The sequence below is a fragment of the Podarcis cretensis genome, assembly GCF_951804945.1.
Source record: "Podarcis cretensis genome assembly, chromosome: 7".
Taxonomy (NCBI): Eukaryota; Metazoa; Chordata; class Lepidosauria; order Squamata; family Lacertidae; genus Podarcis; species Podarcis cretensis.
In genome coordinates, this window is record NC_137176.1 from 19,919,921 (window position 1) to 19,937,294 (window position 17,374).

The 17,374-nt window shown below is 42.9% G+C and overlaps 1 protein-coding gene across 5 annotated transcripts in view; it reads right to left on the minus strand.

Moving 5' to 3' along the window:
* CDH10 (cadherin 10) overlaps window positions 1–16,973 on the minus strand; it is a 146,720-nt gene extending 129,747 nt beyond the window's left edge. Inside the window, exon 1 of one of the 5 annotated variants that reach the window (XM_079984965.1) lies at window positions 16,608–16,973. The gene's annotated coding sequence lies outside the window, so the exon portion shown is untranslated. The other 4 variants (XM_079984964.1, XM_079984966.1, XM_079984967.1 and 1 more) reach the window with 4 other exon arrangements.
* Window positions 16,974–17,374: the final 401 nt, after the last annotated feature.

Genomic DNA, 17,374 nt, shown 5'->3' on the forward strand with positions numbered 1-17,374 from the left:
AAGGTATAGACCAGCATGTTATCCTAACTGAAGCTCATAGTTTCCTGGACACCCCACCAGTTGTAAATTATAGGACAAACTTGGGTAACAGCACATGGTTAGTCTTGTCTAAAGGTAAGCCACAAGCTGATGTCTGGACAAAATACTAAACTACATCATGTCTTAGTGTGGCACAGTAGACAACAAGCAGGGAGGATCAAACTGAGCATGATGTCTTCTGTATGCTTGCGTATTCACAAAATGCCATGGTCTGGCTTAGTGTGATATAAATACCCAAGAAATGTCTGAATAACCCCGCTTCCTGAAATGTCTGACTAGCCCCGCTTCTGGCCTCTGGGCTGGGTCATTTGAATTGGCCTTCCTGAAAAAATGGCCCATCTTGGGCTCAGAGGTGGGCTCATTCGTAAGGTTGCCATATGTCCTCTTTTCCCAGGACACGTCCTCTTTTTCATGGGGATGTAAAATGAGAGCTGTCATAACAATCCATAGTTAAAAGGAGAAGTTGGCAAATGTGTCCTCTTGTTTGCTCTTCAAAATATGGCAACCCTAATTCGGGGGTGGGGTAGACCTGACAGGGTCCACCAAAGACTTCATTCAGGTCCGCTCCTGTAGGGATAAAAGTAGGCCTGCATCTCACAGGGCACTGCAATCATTCCTGGATTTGTTAGCTACCCTCCATGTTGCTGTGCTTGTAACTACACATTGCTATGGAGTTAATTGGCCACCATATTCAGGGCCAGGGAGCAGTTGGCCAACCTGGGGTTTTGTTTTTGTTTTTTGCCTTCCTCATAGCAATTGTTACAGCTCTGGGAGGTAAGACATTGGGTGAAAACAAGTTGTTGGAGGGGAGGATGTAAATCTCTGCCTGCCCTTCCAAGGAAATAGGGGTTTCCCATTAAAGGGATCCTGGAGGAGATGTTTCTGTCCAGACACCCAGGCTACAGCCATAGGACTTCTTGAGTTGGTTGTTCTTGTGAGGTGGCACCTATTTTATGCATGTCGTAGGGCCTCCTCAACATTTGTCTGACCCCTGGGTCAATCATCCAGCAGTTGGGCATGATTTGGATTTGATATCCCACTTTATCACTACCCGAAGGAGTCTCAAAGCGGCTAACATTCTCCTTTTCCCTTCCTCCCCCACAGCAAACACTCTGTGAGGTGAGTGGGGCTGAGAGACTTCAGAGAAGTGTGACTAGCCCAAGGTCACCCAGCAGCTGCATGTGGAGGAGCGGAGAGGCGAACCCGTTTTACCACATTACGAGTCCACCGCTCTTAACCACTACACCACACTGGCCGGTTGTTACCAAGTGCCTTTGCCAAACCTCTTATGGTTGTGATCAATAAAGGCGTGGCCTAAATTGAACCATACAATGTCATCTTGAGTGGTCTTTTGGTCAGAGGTGACCTGCGGGTGGTAGGCACATGGTACCTGGACGTTGAAATTCACTAAAGGACTGACAATAACTAATGACAATCCTGAGATCTTTTATCTGATGGGCCAGTTCACATGCTTATACAACTTGGTACAGTGGTACCTTGGTTCTTGAACTTAATCCATTCTGGGTGTGCGTTCAAATCCCAAAAGTTTTCGAAAACCAAGGCGCGGCTTCCGATTGGCTGCAGGAGTTTCCTGCAGTTCCTGCAGTCAAGCGGAAGCTGTGTCGGATGTCCGGCTTCCGAAAAATGTCCTCAAACTGGAACACTTACTTCCAGGTTTGCGACATTCAGGAGCCAAAACGTGTGAGTACCAAGGTGTTCAAGAACCAAGGTATGACTGTATTACTCTTACTCTGGTGACAAAGAGGATGAGTCCCTTCCCACCTTGGACAAGCAATCAGTTCACTTGGAAGCTAGTGCATGAAGAGGTCCGACTGGCAACAGTTTGCAGACATATGGAACTTATTATTACTACTACACCTGGAGAAAAAATGTTGAGAGACAACAGATGTTTTACTCTGTCTTTTTCTCCCTTCCCTTTTCTCTGCATCTGTTAAGAAGAAATGTGAGTCTTTTTTAACCTTTCAAAATGGCATGTTACATGTTTTTACATATTTGAAAATATTTCTGCAAAAGGAAATTAAGCACACACACAATATGTTATGTATTGTTGTGGAGCAAGGAACATTGGCTCTATCCTGTGCTATGGAAAGAGAATTACAGGGCCAATCAATCTCATGAACCAACACTAATTGTAAGGTTATAAGAAGATAGGTGGATTATTATGACTCCTAAGAAAATCCTGGTTTGCAAAAGTGCCATTTTGAGCCCATTGCACATCCACAGAAGCAAAAATGCTCTTTTATACATGCAAGCAGATTGGCAGATATAGATATACAGTCCTAGTTCCTGAAAGTTCACTTTGCTTGCCTTGGCTCAGAAAAAAAATCCTTCGAAACCAAGGTATATTGCTGATAAATTTAATAACCTGGCATACTGCAGCCTTCACCAACCTGGTGCCCTCCAAGTGTTTTGGATTATAACTCCCAATAGTCACAGCCTGTATGGCCATGCTGGCTGGGGCAAATAGGAAGAGCCCCAAACGTCTGGAGGGAAGCAGGTTATTAAAGGTAAAACGCCAGCAATGTGAACATTTAGGTTTGATATCCAAGAGAGGCCTGAACAACCTATTATCCACCAAGGCAATTTCAGCTCACAAATCAAGTATGGTTGCCACCAAAGTTTCACTTAGTCCCATTAAAGAAGAATTCATAATATGACCTTTTTATAAAGCAAAGACGAACTGGATTGTGTGCAGGAGAGGGAATGAGCAATGTATGGAAACCATAAAAAATGAGGGGGGGAAATGGGATCCCTTCAGGAGAACAGCAGATAAGTTCTAAACATTAATGGCCAAAAGGACACTCCCATTTGTTGATAAAGGCAGCATCAAGTAATGACTCAAATGAGTTTGCATGATCACCCGGTTCCCCAAGACACCACACAAGATATTGGTTTTGGGATCAAATAAGACCACAACTTTATTGGTTACAGATGTGAGGTTTGGCCATAGGCATTGTGGTAAGCAGCTGCACATGTCACTCCTGCCTGTTTACTGGGAGGGTTTCTAGGGATGAAGCCAGTGATGGGCACACCCTATGACCTACATCAAATTGGGGCATCCCCTGAGAGGTTCCCATTGGAGGAATAGTATGTCCCTAACCCCCGCCTGGGCATTGGACAGAAGCCACTCCTCCTGGAACGTTTTAACATGATATCCTTAGCCATGGAGGGGCAGGCAAAGGCTACAGCCACCCCTCCAACCAAGACTAGGCTTACCCAATGCCTATCCACCTTATAAAGCTGGGACGATTGCTATGAGGTAGGTGAAAACCCAAATGGTGGTGCCAATTAACCAAGAGGGAAAAATTCCTGCCCGACCATGAGAAGGTTAGGCGACTTTAAGCAGAGGCTTGACAACCATATGTCAGGAGTGCTCTGATGGTGTTTCCTGCTTGGCAGGGGGTTGGACTCAATGGCCCTTGTGGTCTCTTCCAACTCTATGATTCTATGATTCTCCATAGCAAGGTCTGAGCATCCATGAAAACCCTAATCTGAAGGAGGGTGGGTTGAAGAACCGGCACAGTGAGAGAAAAAGCCAAAAGGCCCCACCATCCAGGCAATAATAATAATAATAATAATAATAATAATAATAGTAATAATTTAATTTATTATTTGTACCCTGCCCATCTGGCTGGGTTTCCCCAGCCACTCTGGGAGGCTTCCACAAAGACCAAAAATAAATTAAGATGTCACACATTAAAAACTTCCCTGAACAGGGCTGCCTTAAGATGTCTTCTGAATGTCAGGTAGTTGTTTATCTCTTTGACATCTGATGGGAGGGCGTTCCACAGGGTGGGTGCCACTACCGAGAAGGCCCTCTGCCTGGTTCCCTGTAGCTTTGCTTCTCGCAATACGGGAACTGCCAGAAGGCCCTTGGCGCTGGACCTCAACGTCCTGGGCATGGCCAGGAGAGCGCCCCCTTATTCCTGCTGCAATTGGCCCATTTGGTGTCAGGAAGACGATCCAGCCTGCGATAGGCCAGTTTGGCAGGGAGGACCAGGGCCCATCCGAAAAGCCACCCACCCGAAAAGGGACCAAACGGACATATCAGCAATTGTAAGTCAAAAACGCAAAAGATGGATGTTGCAGAGCATCTCTGCTGATCTGTATAGTCTCACCGCTGTGCCCAGCCAGAGTTTGATACACACCTTCACAGAGGGGTAGTGTGCGATAGGCACAGTGCATATGTGACAAAGAGCTGAGAGAGGAGGGGAAGGATTCAGTTAATGGCCTCTGTAAAATGTGGCACTGGGCACATGAAATAGAGCAAGCTTTTTTTCTGTACAATGCATTTGTTTGACTTTGCCGGGAACTAGCACCTCCCACTGTGACACACCCATTGTGGGAAAACTCTTACAGTTGTGCAAAAACGAACACAGACAGAAACCCTAGCGAACATGTTTTTTTTTTCTCTCCGGCCCCTGCCGCCATAGGTAACCTCTTGCAGACTGACCCACAAAGTCATTCCCTAAAGAGCATCAAACAAATTTGTATTTTGTAAACCGGTTCCTAGTTTTAGTTGATGTATGATGTGGGTTTTCAGAGCCTCCTCTATCTGTGCCTCTATCCAGTGCTTTTTTCCTAGAAAAATAGGTGCCGGTAGTTACCACGACCACCATGACATCACCATGCCAACAAAGGTCTGTATAGTTAAAGCTATGGTTTTCCCAGTAGTGATGTATGGAAGTGAGAGCTGGACCATAAAGAAGGCTGATCACCAAAGAATTGATGCTTTTGAATTATGGTGCTGGAGGAAGAGTCCCATGGACTGCAAGAAGATCAAACCTATCCATTCAGCCCTGAGTGCTCACTGGAAGGACAGATTGTGAAGCTGAGGCTCCAATACTTTGGCCACCTCATGAGAAGAGAAGACTCCCTGGAAAAGACCCTGATGTTGGGAAAGATGGAAGGCACAAGGAGAAGGGGATGGCAGAGGACGAGATGGTTGTACAGTGTTCTCGAAGCTACTAACATGAGTTTGAGCAAACTGGGGGAGGCAGTGGAAGACAGAAGTGCCTGGCGTGCTCTGGTCCATGGGGTCACGAAGAGTCGGACACGACTAAATGACTAAACAACAACAACAACAACTCACCTTGAAGTTGTTACATGCCATGCTTTTTAACAACAACAAAAATGGTGCTGGTACTGCGTACCCCTGAGTACCCCCCCCCCCCCCCCGAACAAAAGCACTGCCTCTATCCCACACCAACTAGATGAACTATGTGATATGTTTGATGACATTATATTCCTAGTACTCAGCTACATTGGCAAAGAAAAAGAGCTTTATTTGTGTTGTTTTAGGCATTCTAACACAATGACACCAGATGGCGCTGTGGAGTTCCGCTTTTGCCAACCCGATTTCTCATACAAAGTTTACAATGCGCTTAACTGAAACGCTTCTTTGATGTGTCTGGATCCAGGCTATATCCACCCCTAGTCTGCATATAAATGGGAGTTAAATGTGCTTAACTTTGGCTAGATATGCCCCAGAGTGGTAGGCACTGATGACAAATGATAGCATGTAATATGTAATGGGAAGATATTCATAAATGGTCCCCGGTGGAGTATTTTTGCAGTAAACACAGTGAAATAATATGAACACCCTACAACCCAATTTGCAAAACAGATGATAGGATGTATTCATGTTTATAATTAGGATTGGGTCATAACTATTCAAATGTCCATTTAATTAACAGAGACTCTCATATGCAATGTTAATGCTTAGGATGAAATCAGGATGAAATCAGGACAAAAGTGTTATGCATATGCAAACTGAAACAAGTGTCGTGTTATTCAACATATTTTGAATGCTTTGCCCCCAAGAGAGAGGACTGCATTGTCACCAACCATTTATGACTTAAAAGCTCAAGTGTTATAACATCTGCAAATATTATAAGGCTACATCAATTTAAAATCATGCAGTCTATGCACACTCTAGAGAGGTATTCTATATTGTTTATAGGGTGAGACAAAGCATCAAGATAGGATAAATGTAATACAGTCAGCCTGTAGCACACGACGTGGCCGGTGATAAAATCGTAATAGCAAAAAATAATAATAATGCATATATAGTGATATAAAAATGCATAGAATCCAAAATAGTGCAATGACTTCTTTGATCTTCAAAACAAAACAAAAAAAGTCCTTTATCTTTTGAGCACTAGCAAAACCTGGAAGATTTTTTGGCCGTTTCATTTCCTGATAGGATTTCTTTCTTTTTTTTCCATGGGCTGCTTTGCAGCAAGCATTTTCTTTTCATATTTTGATTTATGTGCACTGCACACAAAAAAGGAAAGTATAAAGTTTATGTTGGCAACAAAGAAAGTTCAGAAAGACAGTAGCATGTTGCTGGGTAGGTGGAGGAACGCATATATGTAGAGGCAATCCCTCCCCCCCCCATGTTTTATATTCCCTTGACTCAAGCTACTGGTGCTGAGAAAATATTACACACTGCCAACTAGCAGCCTTTAGTTCAGAAGCTGCTTCTCCAATCTTATCCACTCTGCTAGAGCAAGCGAAGCAATATCTCAAAAGATACTTCCCGCACTCGTGCCACCTGCAGCACACAATTCTTCCTTATCAACTGAATGCACAAGAATCTATTCCACATACAGTCCTGGGAGGCATTTAAAAAAAAAAAAAAAAAGAGGGGGGAAAGAGCTGCTTCTAGCAAGATACCAGAAATGGATGCAGATTGTAAATTAAAGAAACGGAATATGCAAACACTTGGAATGCAATTTAACAGCTGACTCAGACCTAAAATTCTTGGTATGGGAGATCGACATGGTTTCATCTCATGCCTGTTTAGCAGCAAGATAATGTAGAAAGCACAGACTAAGGACATATTTATGCGGACAGGACTGCAGAAACATCAGAGGTAGAATGGGCAGGCGAGGTTGGAGTGGTTCATCTCTTATTACCCCCTTCCCTCCTGTGTGGTTTATGCAACACTATATCTCTGTGGGGGGCAATGGGATTGCCAACCATGCCACCCTCATAAGAGTTAAGCCTCAGCCGGGCCAATTTATACAGTCAGAATAATCATCTGATACAGTCCCGTGTGAATAATACCTATTTGCAATGTCGGGGGGGGGGGGGCGCTCTGCATTTCAAATGCTCCCATGCATTAAAAAGCAAAACAAGCAGAAAGCTATTCAGGACCAGGACAGACCCCAGCCCCTGATGTGCCAGTATAAGGGATTGTGGGCCTTTTAAAAAAAGGAAACAGAAAACCAGAAAGGAAACAGGGATACAATTGAAGTGTGTTCTGTTCCTCAGTAGTCTGAAGGGGTACTGTCTGAACAGGACTGTATTAACTCCTACATGAGAGTTCTTACTATAATTATATGTGTTATATTAAAGAAGGAATAATCAATCTATCTAAACCATGCTTCCCAAACTCTATTGCCATTTTGAGAAAAAGTCTATGGGGGTTTGAGTGGCATAAGGGATGGGAACACCTACATTACAAAATCAGAATGATTCAGCTGTCACTGGGTTCTGTCTGGTCATTCTTTGTTGCAGATAAATAAGCTTACTTACAAAGTTCTAGGTTCCAGGTACCTCAGCTGACAATCATAACAATAAAAGAGTCTGAACCTGGTTAAAACCAGTGTTTCAGGTGGAATAAGGAGCATAGAAGCACAAATTGTAGATAGACCGTCTAAAAACAACTGAATTGCCATAGCTTCCTCCAAAAACTCCACCTCCGTTTGCCTGCATTTCCCTAATCCTACAGTTTCTAGGAAGATCTAGGTTCAGAACATTGGCAACTAAACATATCTGAAACTGATTAGAAGTATGTGAGGCAGTGTAAATGTATTGAATGGTTCAATAGGCCTTGATTTAAAATAATTCTTAACATAAATGGCTGTACTCCAAGCACACTTACTTGCAGGTAATACAGTTTGCAATGAATCGATTCCCCTTAACTGTGTTTAGGGCAGGCACACAATGAAAAACAGGATGGACTTCCATGGATTAGCAAATGTGCTAAAGGATAAGAAGCAAGAAATCAGCCAAATTCAGGGCCAAATTTACCAGCAAACAAAATACACCTATGGCCTTGATTTTTTTAGATGCTCAATAGTCTCTGAGGGAAAATAAATGGGTTCTCACCCAAAACAATCCCCTGTATTAAATAAAAGGTTGAGATTATAGTGCAAAAAAAGCTATTGATGGTTGGGTTTTTCAAACCACAGTTTCACAGCAGCATCAAAATAATCCAAGTTACTTTAGCGGGGAGGGCAGCTCTGATACCTTGGGACCAGCCAAGCCAGAATTGAGACTTCTTAAAAAAGCAGATCTGATTGATAGTCAAAGGTTAGCATTTTAAGTCTCTTTGGACTTAATGGAAAATGAAAGCCTAAATTGAACTATCTACCAATGACATCAGTGGAACTTAAACATGCTTCATTTGGGTTTAACTGTGTGCCCTGTATCTTTCATTTTTTTGAGGCAATAATTAGATACCACATGAGCGAGTGAGTCCCCATATTCAAAAAAATGGGGAAAAAAAGTTTCCTACTTGGGAAGAAATAGTCTACCGCACTGAGAAAGTACTGGGATGCAAAGTTTAGGGGTTATACTAGATAAGATAGGAGAAAAACACATCTGCTTCCAAAACATATCAGTCATACACCTGGTCTTCTAACTTATTTGATAACACCACACCAGTTCCGATTTCCCCATCCACATCTGCTATAAACAGTCAGTGATGGAGTTAGGGAGCCGGGAAACATATAAGATCATGTAAAACCAACACAATTTATGGGTTGAGAGGACTCAGTCTTAAGAGTTCTTCTGTCCATCATTTCATTGGCCTGTTTAGTGAATTCATTTGTTGAAGGATGGGCTATATTTTGGAGATGCTTAAACTTGTGGTGGGAAACAAGTTCAGCATCAAGTAACCCTGCAATTTCTTTACTATCGTATGTTCAAGTTATAAGGAATGCCTTCCAAATGGGAGGCAGAATTTGTGCAGGCCACAAAGAAGACCCTTGGAGTCCACAAATTCTGTACTTCTCAACAGTGGCAAAGTATATCTTATACACTTGGGAGCATGTATTTCTTCCTGAAAGTATTCAAGCACATTTCTAATTCTGAGATGAAAGCCCAGGTACAAATGGATATGATACGGTGATAGGAAAAGTTTTCAAATGTGTTTTGGGGGAAGCGCATGTACGTTGACATGTTGCATGTGAATGTATTTATTTTTGCTTTACCATGGGTGATATCCAACGAAATCATCAATAACTTAAGTCTGTTGATTTCAGGTGGCCTTCTCTGACTAACACTATATATCACTCATATTTTTAGACCCTCTTTTTCAACTGAACTTCCCAGGGTGCCACAGAGTCAGAATACAGAATAGACGACCAACAAAAACACCATAAAATAATAACAACATATTGCCAATTATTATTATTATTATTATTATTATTATTATTATTAATAATTATTATTTATACCCCGCCCACCTGGCTGGGTGTCTTCCAACAAAATATTGAAATACTAAAATAAAGTAAATTTAAATATTAAAATACAGTAATCTGCTAAACATTAAAAGCTTCCCTAAACAGCCAACAACAGGAGATTCCATAGTCACACAGCAGCAGATGATGAGCCCTCAATGGCCAAGTAGAATAAACAGGTCTTCAACTGGTGAAATGTTATCAGAGGAGGGAGTCTATATGACTCCAATGAAGGGAATTCCACATTCAAGGAGTCATGACTGAGAAGGCCCTGCAAGATGGAACTCTTAGCATCATTAGCTTCAGTACTGTCCAAAGTTAACCTCTGACATCAAACCTGAGTGACTGATCAGAGAATACAGGGCAAATGGGGTGACAGCAGAGCATGAGACCCTTAATCTCAGGGTTGTGGGTTCGAGAGCCACATTGGGCAAACGATTCCTTCATTACAGGATGTGAGGCTAGATGGTACTCGTGGTCTCTTCCAACCCTACAATTCTATGATTCTATTTATCACCTGTTCTGCCTTTTCAGTTGTATCAGCTGCACCTCATTGTACAGAGTATCCTGATGGATTGCTTTGAACATTATGTGGAAGTGAGAAAGCAAGAAGAGGAAGATGTGCAAAGGGGCAAATCGTGCATCTCTCCCATGAGGAGGCCAGTGAAGCAAAGATAGCTTGCAGCAGATGTGTGATTCCCCTTTGAGATGTTGTCCCCAAAGCATGGAAACTGGAAGGACTCACTTATGCTTCCTGCTTCAATGCTGCCATGTGCTTTGTGGGGATTCTTTGGTCTCCAGTGTGTAAAGATCCACAATGGATTAAATCCTACATGTCATTTCTTCTGGGGCACCTGTAAAGTTTTCAGATAAGCCATAAAGTGTCCTTCACCTGATGGTTTCTTGTTCAAAATCTGGTCTTTCTGCAGCATTAACTAAGATGTGAACCAGTCTCCCTGTCGCCTATTAAATAAGAAAGAGTCTGGTGCATCTACAGTGGAAATTTTATAGCTGAGATGTATGTTGCATAAGTTGTTCTCACTTCTGGGTGTCTCTGTCTCTTCCCTCTGTTGCTTTCTCCAGGTCATCTGGGCCAACATTGGTGTTACATAAAAGCCAGAACTTGTGGAGGAGTCCAATGAGGAGAGTGGGCAGAATATTTCAACCACTGACAAAGAATCAATTGGCAAATGGACAGTACTTAATACAATGATACAAGGCATGGCACTTTGTTAACACTTGCTCAAGCAGTCGCCCAACCCTTTACTGACCCTTGTGAGCTACTGCTGCAGCCTAGTGGCATTATATGGGATGATTTTTTTAAAAAAACAACAACACAAAACCAAAACATTTTTAATCAAAAATATCTAGACAATAAGTCATCTGAGCAAGTATTGCAGAGGGAGAGAGAGAGAGAGAGACCCTCATCACCTGTTCCCCTAAGATATCACGTTGAGATCAGGAAATGACTTTCTGAGTGCCAGAAATGCTTACCATTTTCAAATTAACCCTCTCTGTCTTCGGCACTGAGTCATTTAATGAGAAAGATGAAACAATATAGTCTTTGTTTAACAGCCACATTCATTGCAGAGCTCCCTGGATTGCTTTTAACTTTAACAACAAATTACTTTGGACGATATAATACAAGAGAAATGATGCTCATCTAGGGACCATGGCACTATGTGTAGTGTATCAATTTTTTAAAATTGCACTTCTGTTTTTGGCACACGAACCCTTTTGAAGCTATGTATTCCTGTACTGGGAAGATTCCTACATATTTTTGAAGTAACAAATGACTGTGACTCTGAATAAAAATCAATACACTGTCAAACATTTCTTAAGTATGCCCACACATAACATTCTGCATATCATGATAGCTACAAGGGAAAGGCTATGCCTTTAAGACTAATCTGTTCTACCCAAAGTTGTCAACCTAAATTGGAGACAGACATGCCAATATAAAATGAGTGCAAAGAAAGCAGCAAGAGGTGTATTCTCCCTCATAGTTATCCCCCCCCCAAATCAATCATATGGTATGACAAACATAAAATGAAAACAGTGTAAGTGACGTCATTTGTTGTGACATTGAGCCTCTAATAAAATTAAATCCATCTATTTAAATGCCATATTGATACTCAGAACCAACTAAGATCTTAAAAAAGAGGCATTGCATTATGGAACAGTCACCCACCCTCACTGAAACACATTGCACAGTAAATCAAATTCCTTCACCAGGGCAGGCTTGAAATTGAGGAGTTTGCAGAGCTAGAACCAGGTAATTTGATTATGTTCCAAAACACAGCATCTCTCTCCTCACCCAACCACACTGACGGCATGAATCTAGAGGAGTCTCTTCTCCTCAGAGTAGAGAACTTCTCTCACTCATTCTTTCCTCTCAGCCAGCTTTACATCCACCTTTTCTTTCGCTCTCATGCAATTTCCCTTTGGAACATTTAAAAAAAAAAAAAAACCAATCACAGCAGAGGAAGGTATTTCAGATGAAAGCATATTAGCATGCACGGTGATATGCAAGAGTGCTGAGCAGCAGCTCTCAAGAACAAAACATTTCTGAAAGGAGATCATTTGGAAATTTGGTACTGAACCCCAAGCCAAAATTTGGCCAGATATGCATATGAAGCCAGCTGCCACACACACACACACACACACAAATGAAGTAGATGCTCTCTCCTTCCTCCCTCCCACCTCTCTCAGTATGTCACACAGACAGAATCAAAATAATGCCCCTCCAAGCATCTTGGAAGTAATGGATATGCAGTTTTGAACAACACAGACGCTCTCTCTCTCTCTCTCTCTCTCTCTCTCTCTCTCTCTCTCTCTCTCTCTCTCTCTCCTTTACCAGAGTGAAAGACGAGGACAAGAGGAAATGGCTCCATTTGTGTGCAAGCAAACAAAGATGATAGGTCAGGTTCCACTGGCTGCCGTTTGTCACAGACCGCACGTGCGGTCGGTGGCATCCTTTATGCTAAAAGCCCTGTTAGGTTTAGGTGGCTACATCTGGCACCGTGTCGCACGTTCGCTTGCTGCTAATTTTTGCAGCGCAGCCGTAAGAGCAGCTGACAATGCCACCAACGGTGACTTGTCAGGAGCACGGATGGGGACTTGCAGCATGCTGCATTAATTTAACACCACATCAAATATGGATTTTATTGCAGCAGCGACAGTAAAGACTCGCACAACTGCTGCCTGTATTCCCACATAACGTGCTATCTTTCTCTCTCACTCTCTCTCTCTCACACACACTGCTTTACTCTTTCTCAAGTACACAAAGCGGGATGGGTACACACGCTTAGCATTCTCTGCGTATCCTACAAGCCATCAAGACAGGCGCATAAGTTTAGCCCATGTGCATCAATCCATCCCCACTGTCTACAAGGAGTAGCCTGAAGCAGGATTCGCACTGTGTGTGTGTGTGTGTGTGTGTCACATTTCACAGTGAGATATTATTCAGAAGGAGGAGAAAAACTATGATAGTGTTCTTGATGGAAAAAGAAAGCCATTATCCTTCGTGCAAGGATGTTCAAGACCTGACTTGTGCGTTTGCAACTGAAGCTCTGACCATGATAGTTACCCTTGTGAGAGATTAAGCTTTTCAAGTGCACACAGAATTTATCTCCCTCCTGGTTACCCTCCTACCAATTCCTTCACAACAGCAAAATGCCGGTGGGCTGTGTGTTGTAAGGAATTATATGTTACTCTGACTCTAGCTTGGCAGTTAATGAACCGGCTTTGCAAACTGCATAGCTCTGTCATTCTTGAGCAGGTAGAAACGCAGCCCAGCTAGAATTGCACAGATATATATACTGTATATGTGCAATTCTACCTGGGCTGCATGCATATATACATACACACACACACACACACACACACACATAACTTCTCTCTTACGACCATCATGCAATCCTGGAGAAAGTTACATCTTTCAGGTCTCTGCTGTTGTCACAATAAACCACATTGCTGTTAACAAACTCTCTCACACACATAATGAAAGCTAGAAGCAAGAGCGTTCCTACCTTTCTGCCGAGAATGAAGTAGCGTCCAACAACCTATGCAAAGCCGTGGGATAATTGCAATAGCTTCCTTCCTCTTTGTTTTAGTGGTTTTCTCCTATTTCTCTCTCCCCCCCGCAAGACTGATCCTACTTGAATTTAATTCAGGCTTATTCTCCGAGCATCACTTAACTCTGGACAGCAGGGAAAGGAGGGGCGAGGGGGGGAGCATTCGCTCTCGCTCTCTGCCTCTCCTCTCTGACTGGCTTTCATTCAGAGCGCCTGATTAAAAAAAAAAGAAAGGAAAAAAGCCACCACACAGGAAGAGAGAGAGAGAGAGAGAGAGAGAGAGAGAGAGAGAGAGAGGTTCTGCTGATAGAGGCGAAGCACTTGCCATGGGAAGGTTACACAGACTGGAAGGAAGAGAAGGCTTTTCCAGGCTCACAGTGATTTGCAAGTGAATGTGGTGGGAGGGGAAGAAAGAAAGGAGGGCTTTCTATGGAAGACTCCCTCCTCCTCCTGCTCCTGACAGAATGGCACTCTTCTGCTTCAAGTCCAAGGTAATCAGTTCATCTATTCCGCTTGCTGTAATAATACACAATCACAGCACCGCCACTCCTGGGCTTTTCTTGCTGGTTTGTTTTTAAAAACCCCTCACCCCACACTTCCTCGTTACATAGCTAATTTTCCTCCCTCCTCACCGAGAGAAAGAGAGACTGCGGCACTTGTCATGTCAAATCCAACAGACACCCCCCCCCCCAATTAAATTACAGCCCTCTCAGAGATGATATCGAAGAAATTGGTGTTTCCAATTCATACACACTCTTCAACTGCCTGGTCCGGGAGAGACGGGGTTTATCTGCTGCTCATCTTCAGCTATGTTAGGATGAGTTTGCTCCCCCCCCCCCCGTTATTGCAAGAAACGAGTTGTACTGGACGCCTTTCTGGCAGCCTCTGCCCCTCCAAAAAAAAAAAAACCCACATACCAAACAAACTTGAGTTATTCCGACCTCTTTGGGGTCCAGCGTTTTGTTTTGTTTTTTTGTTCCAGCTGATCTCTGGCATCACATTGTGTTGGTAACATTTACTGGGATCGCCGCCCTGTAGCTTTCCATTCTGCGGATGTAATCCTTTGCGCAGATTAAATCTGTAACAGTTGATGCTCCCTAATGCAACAAATTGGACTCAGCACAATCCCTTCTTGGATCCCACTGAACCCAAACCTTCAGCAGTGGGAGAGAGAAAGAGAGAGAGAGAATTGCAGAGACTCCACGGCACTTTGGGGGCAGACGCTGCAAACACTCCCCTAAGCCTAAGCCAAAGGATGTCAGTGTTGCTCCATCCACTCTGTGCCATGAGGAATTTTTTTATTTTTTATTTTTTATTTTTTTAAAAACCCCTCTTTAAAATATGAGAATTGGTTCAAGTGTCCACTTACGATGGAGGGAATTTTCCAAACAATAAGGTAGGCTGTGAAGTACTGCTGTATTTTGCTCCACACCACCACATAATTTAAATTGGCTACAGACATATTTAATAATTTAATTTGTTGGTGTATGTGTTATATTTCAGATCCTGTCCGTGAGAGCTCACAGTAATATCTATATGGCCCACAAAAAAAGGAAACAACGCCTATTATATAATAAGCCTCAACAAAGAGAGTAGACTTGCCAGAATAATAAACAAACAAACAGATGTATATCCCTAGAGGCCCTCTGAATGAATGAATGAACAAGGATCAATTCTGCCCTTTATCCTGTAAGTCAAAAGAGAACAGATCCGAGATTACTTGTCACATGGGGCACAAGTAACCTATAGAATAGTGATTAGCAGCTGGAAGTCCCTAGATCAGTACCCATCAGGAACTGAGAGTCATAGCAAAGGCAATAATAGGATATGCAAGAATCACAACTGCCGCATTAGGACTATCTCAAAAAGCTGCGTTTGGAGGTCAGTTTGCTATCTTGGCTTTGAACATCTCCATCCAATTCTCAAAGTGGCCTTCTAATTGCTGACCAGAGGACAGCTGGACTGTGCCATAATATGCATTTTTTGTCCTCCCATGCTGAAGTGCCTGCAAAGTAAGAACTCATTCTGTCATTGCAGTTTTATAGAAGTCATAGCTACAAGGTGAGGTGGCCCTGGTTTGCGCTGTTCTGGGTTGAGGTAGGGACATCACCCTTGTCAAACAGAAAGTTACACCTGTTTGAAGAACTGCGGAAACACCACAAGCAAAATGCTGTATTTGTCAGAAGATGCTAGCCATAGTTGATGCCTGACAAATAGATGGCAAGGAAGAAGCAACAAAATAGTCAGATAAGGCTGAAATCCACACACTTACCCAGGAGTAAATGCCATGGAATTTACTGAAACTTCTGTCTAAAGTAAACGCTGTAAAGGATCTGAGTCTGGGAAACCCACTGCGTGTTTTAGCAAAGAGTTTGGGGCTGAAATCCCCCTTCAACTTACTCAGAAGTAATTATAATTTAACATAGTGATACTTACCTCATTGTAGATTGTACTTTAGGATTTGGAGTAGGCAGACTTGAGTTCAAATTCAACCACACAACACAACGGGATGGTCTTAGACAAGCTACTATCTCACAGCCCAACCAGCACACAGGAGACAGGGTGACATTTGTGCGACTATAATGTTGAAAAAGTCACATACTCTGCCCTAAGCTTCACTGAGGAAAGGCAGGGAAATTTGCTTGTAACTGATAAGCAAAGCTTGCCTGTAAAGCTATTCACCAGGAGAAGCAAGCTACAAACCCATAAATGCTACAACTGAAGTGTCGAGAATTGGTATACTTCAAATAGTTCAACTGAAGGAGGAAAAATATCTGAGGGAACTGGGGGGGGGGGCGGATACATCACATCAAAACACAGTTCCTACTTATTACTTCGTGCTGGCTCCACACCCTACAACAGACACCTCAAAATCTTGGTCTTTCCTTAAAAAAAGCAAGGCAAAAATTGCAACCACTTTTCCTCAAGGACACACAGCCAGTTGCCATACTCTCTCTGTTTCCTTTAACTCCAAGTTGCATCAGTCACACAGACATACCTGAGCAGTCCACCTCCTCAAATCGTTTCCCTCCATTTACCCGAAGCTCGGAATGAAACAGTCCTCGGTTTTTTGTAAATTCTCCACAGACAGAGTCAGCCATGTGAAGTCCTGCAGAAACTACAGGCGTTTCCAGCAAAGCCTATTCTGCTTCTGTTTCATAAAGGCACCAGACCTGCACACTCTCTCCGTTGCATGAGGTCAAAGCAGCCTCTTCAAGCAACAGCTACTGCAGCTCAGGACTGGGAGTTAGCGAGCGCTGAATTTAGGAAATATGGCACACCTGCAACAGAAAAAGGATCAAGGACTGAGAGCTGCTAGGGCAATTCTGGTCCCCTGGGAGATACTGCCTGACCCTTCAGTTGCCAGTGCAGGCAAAGAAACTGGATGAGCTACAGTCATGACAATGAACATTTCTGCCATAATTTGTGATATATCTGTTTGTGACGTATATGTAACAGTGAATGCCCTGGATATGGTGAATGCTAAGACTCATATATGAATGTTGATGCCCCAGGATATCTTGAAAAATTGTCACAGCCCTAATTCCCCCCTCCCTTTCAGACATGCCGGTGAATGTCAGTAGGTAGCATGGAGCAAATGCTAAATGTTAGCTATCAACATTTACTAGTATGTCTGATAAGGGGGGCAAATTAGGGCTTCGCTGCATATTTATTTATTTTATTTTTTTTAAAAAAAATATACTCCTCCTTTCCTCCAGTGAACTCACATGCTGTGAAAACGACCCTTTTTGGTGTGGGGGTTTT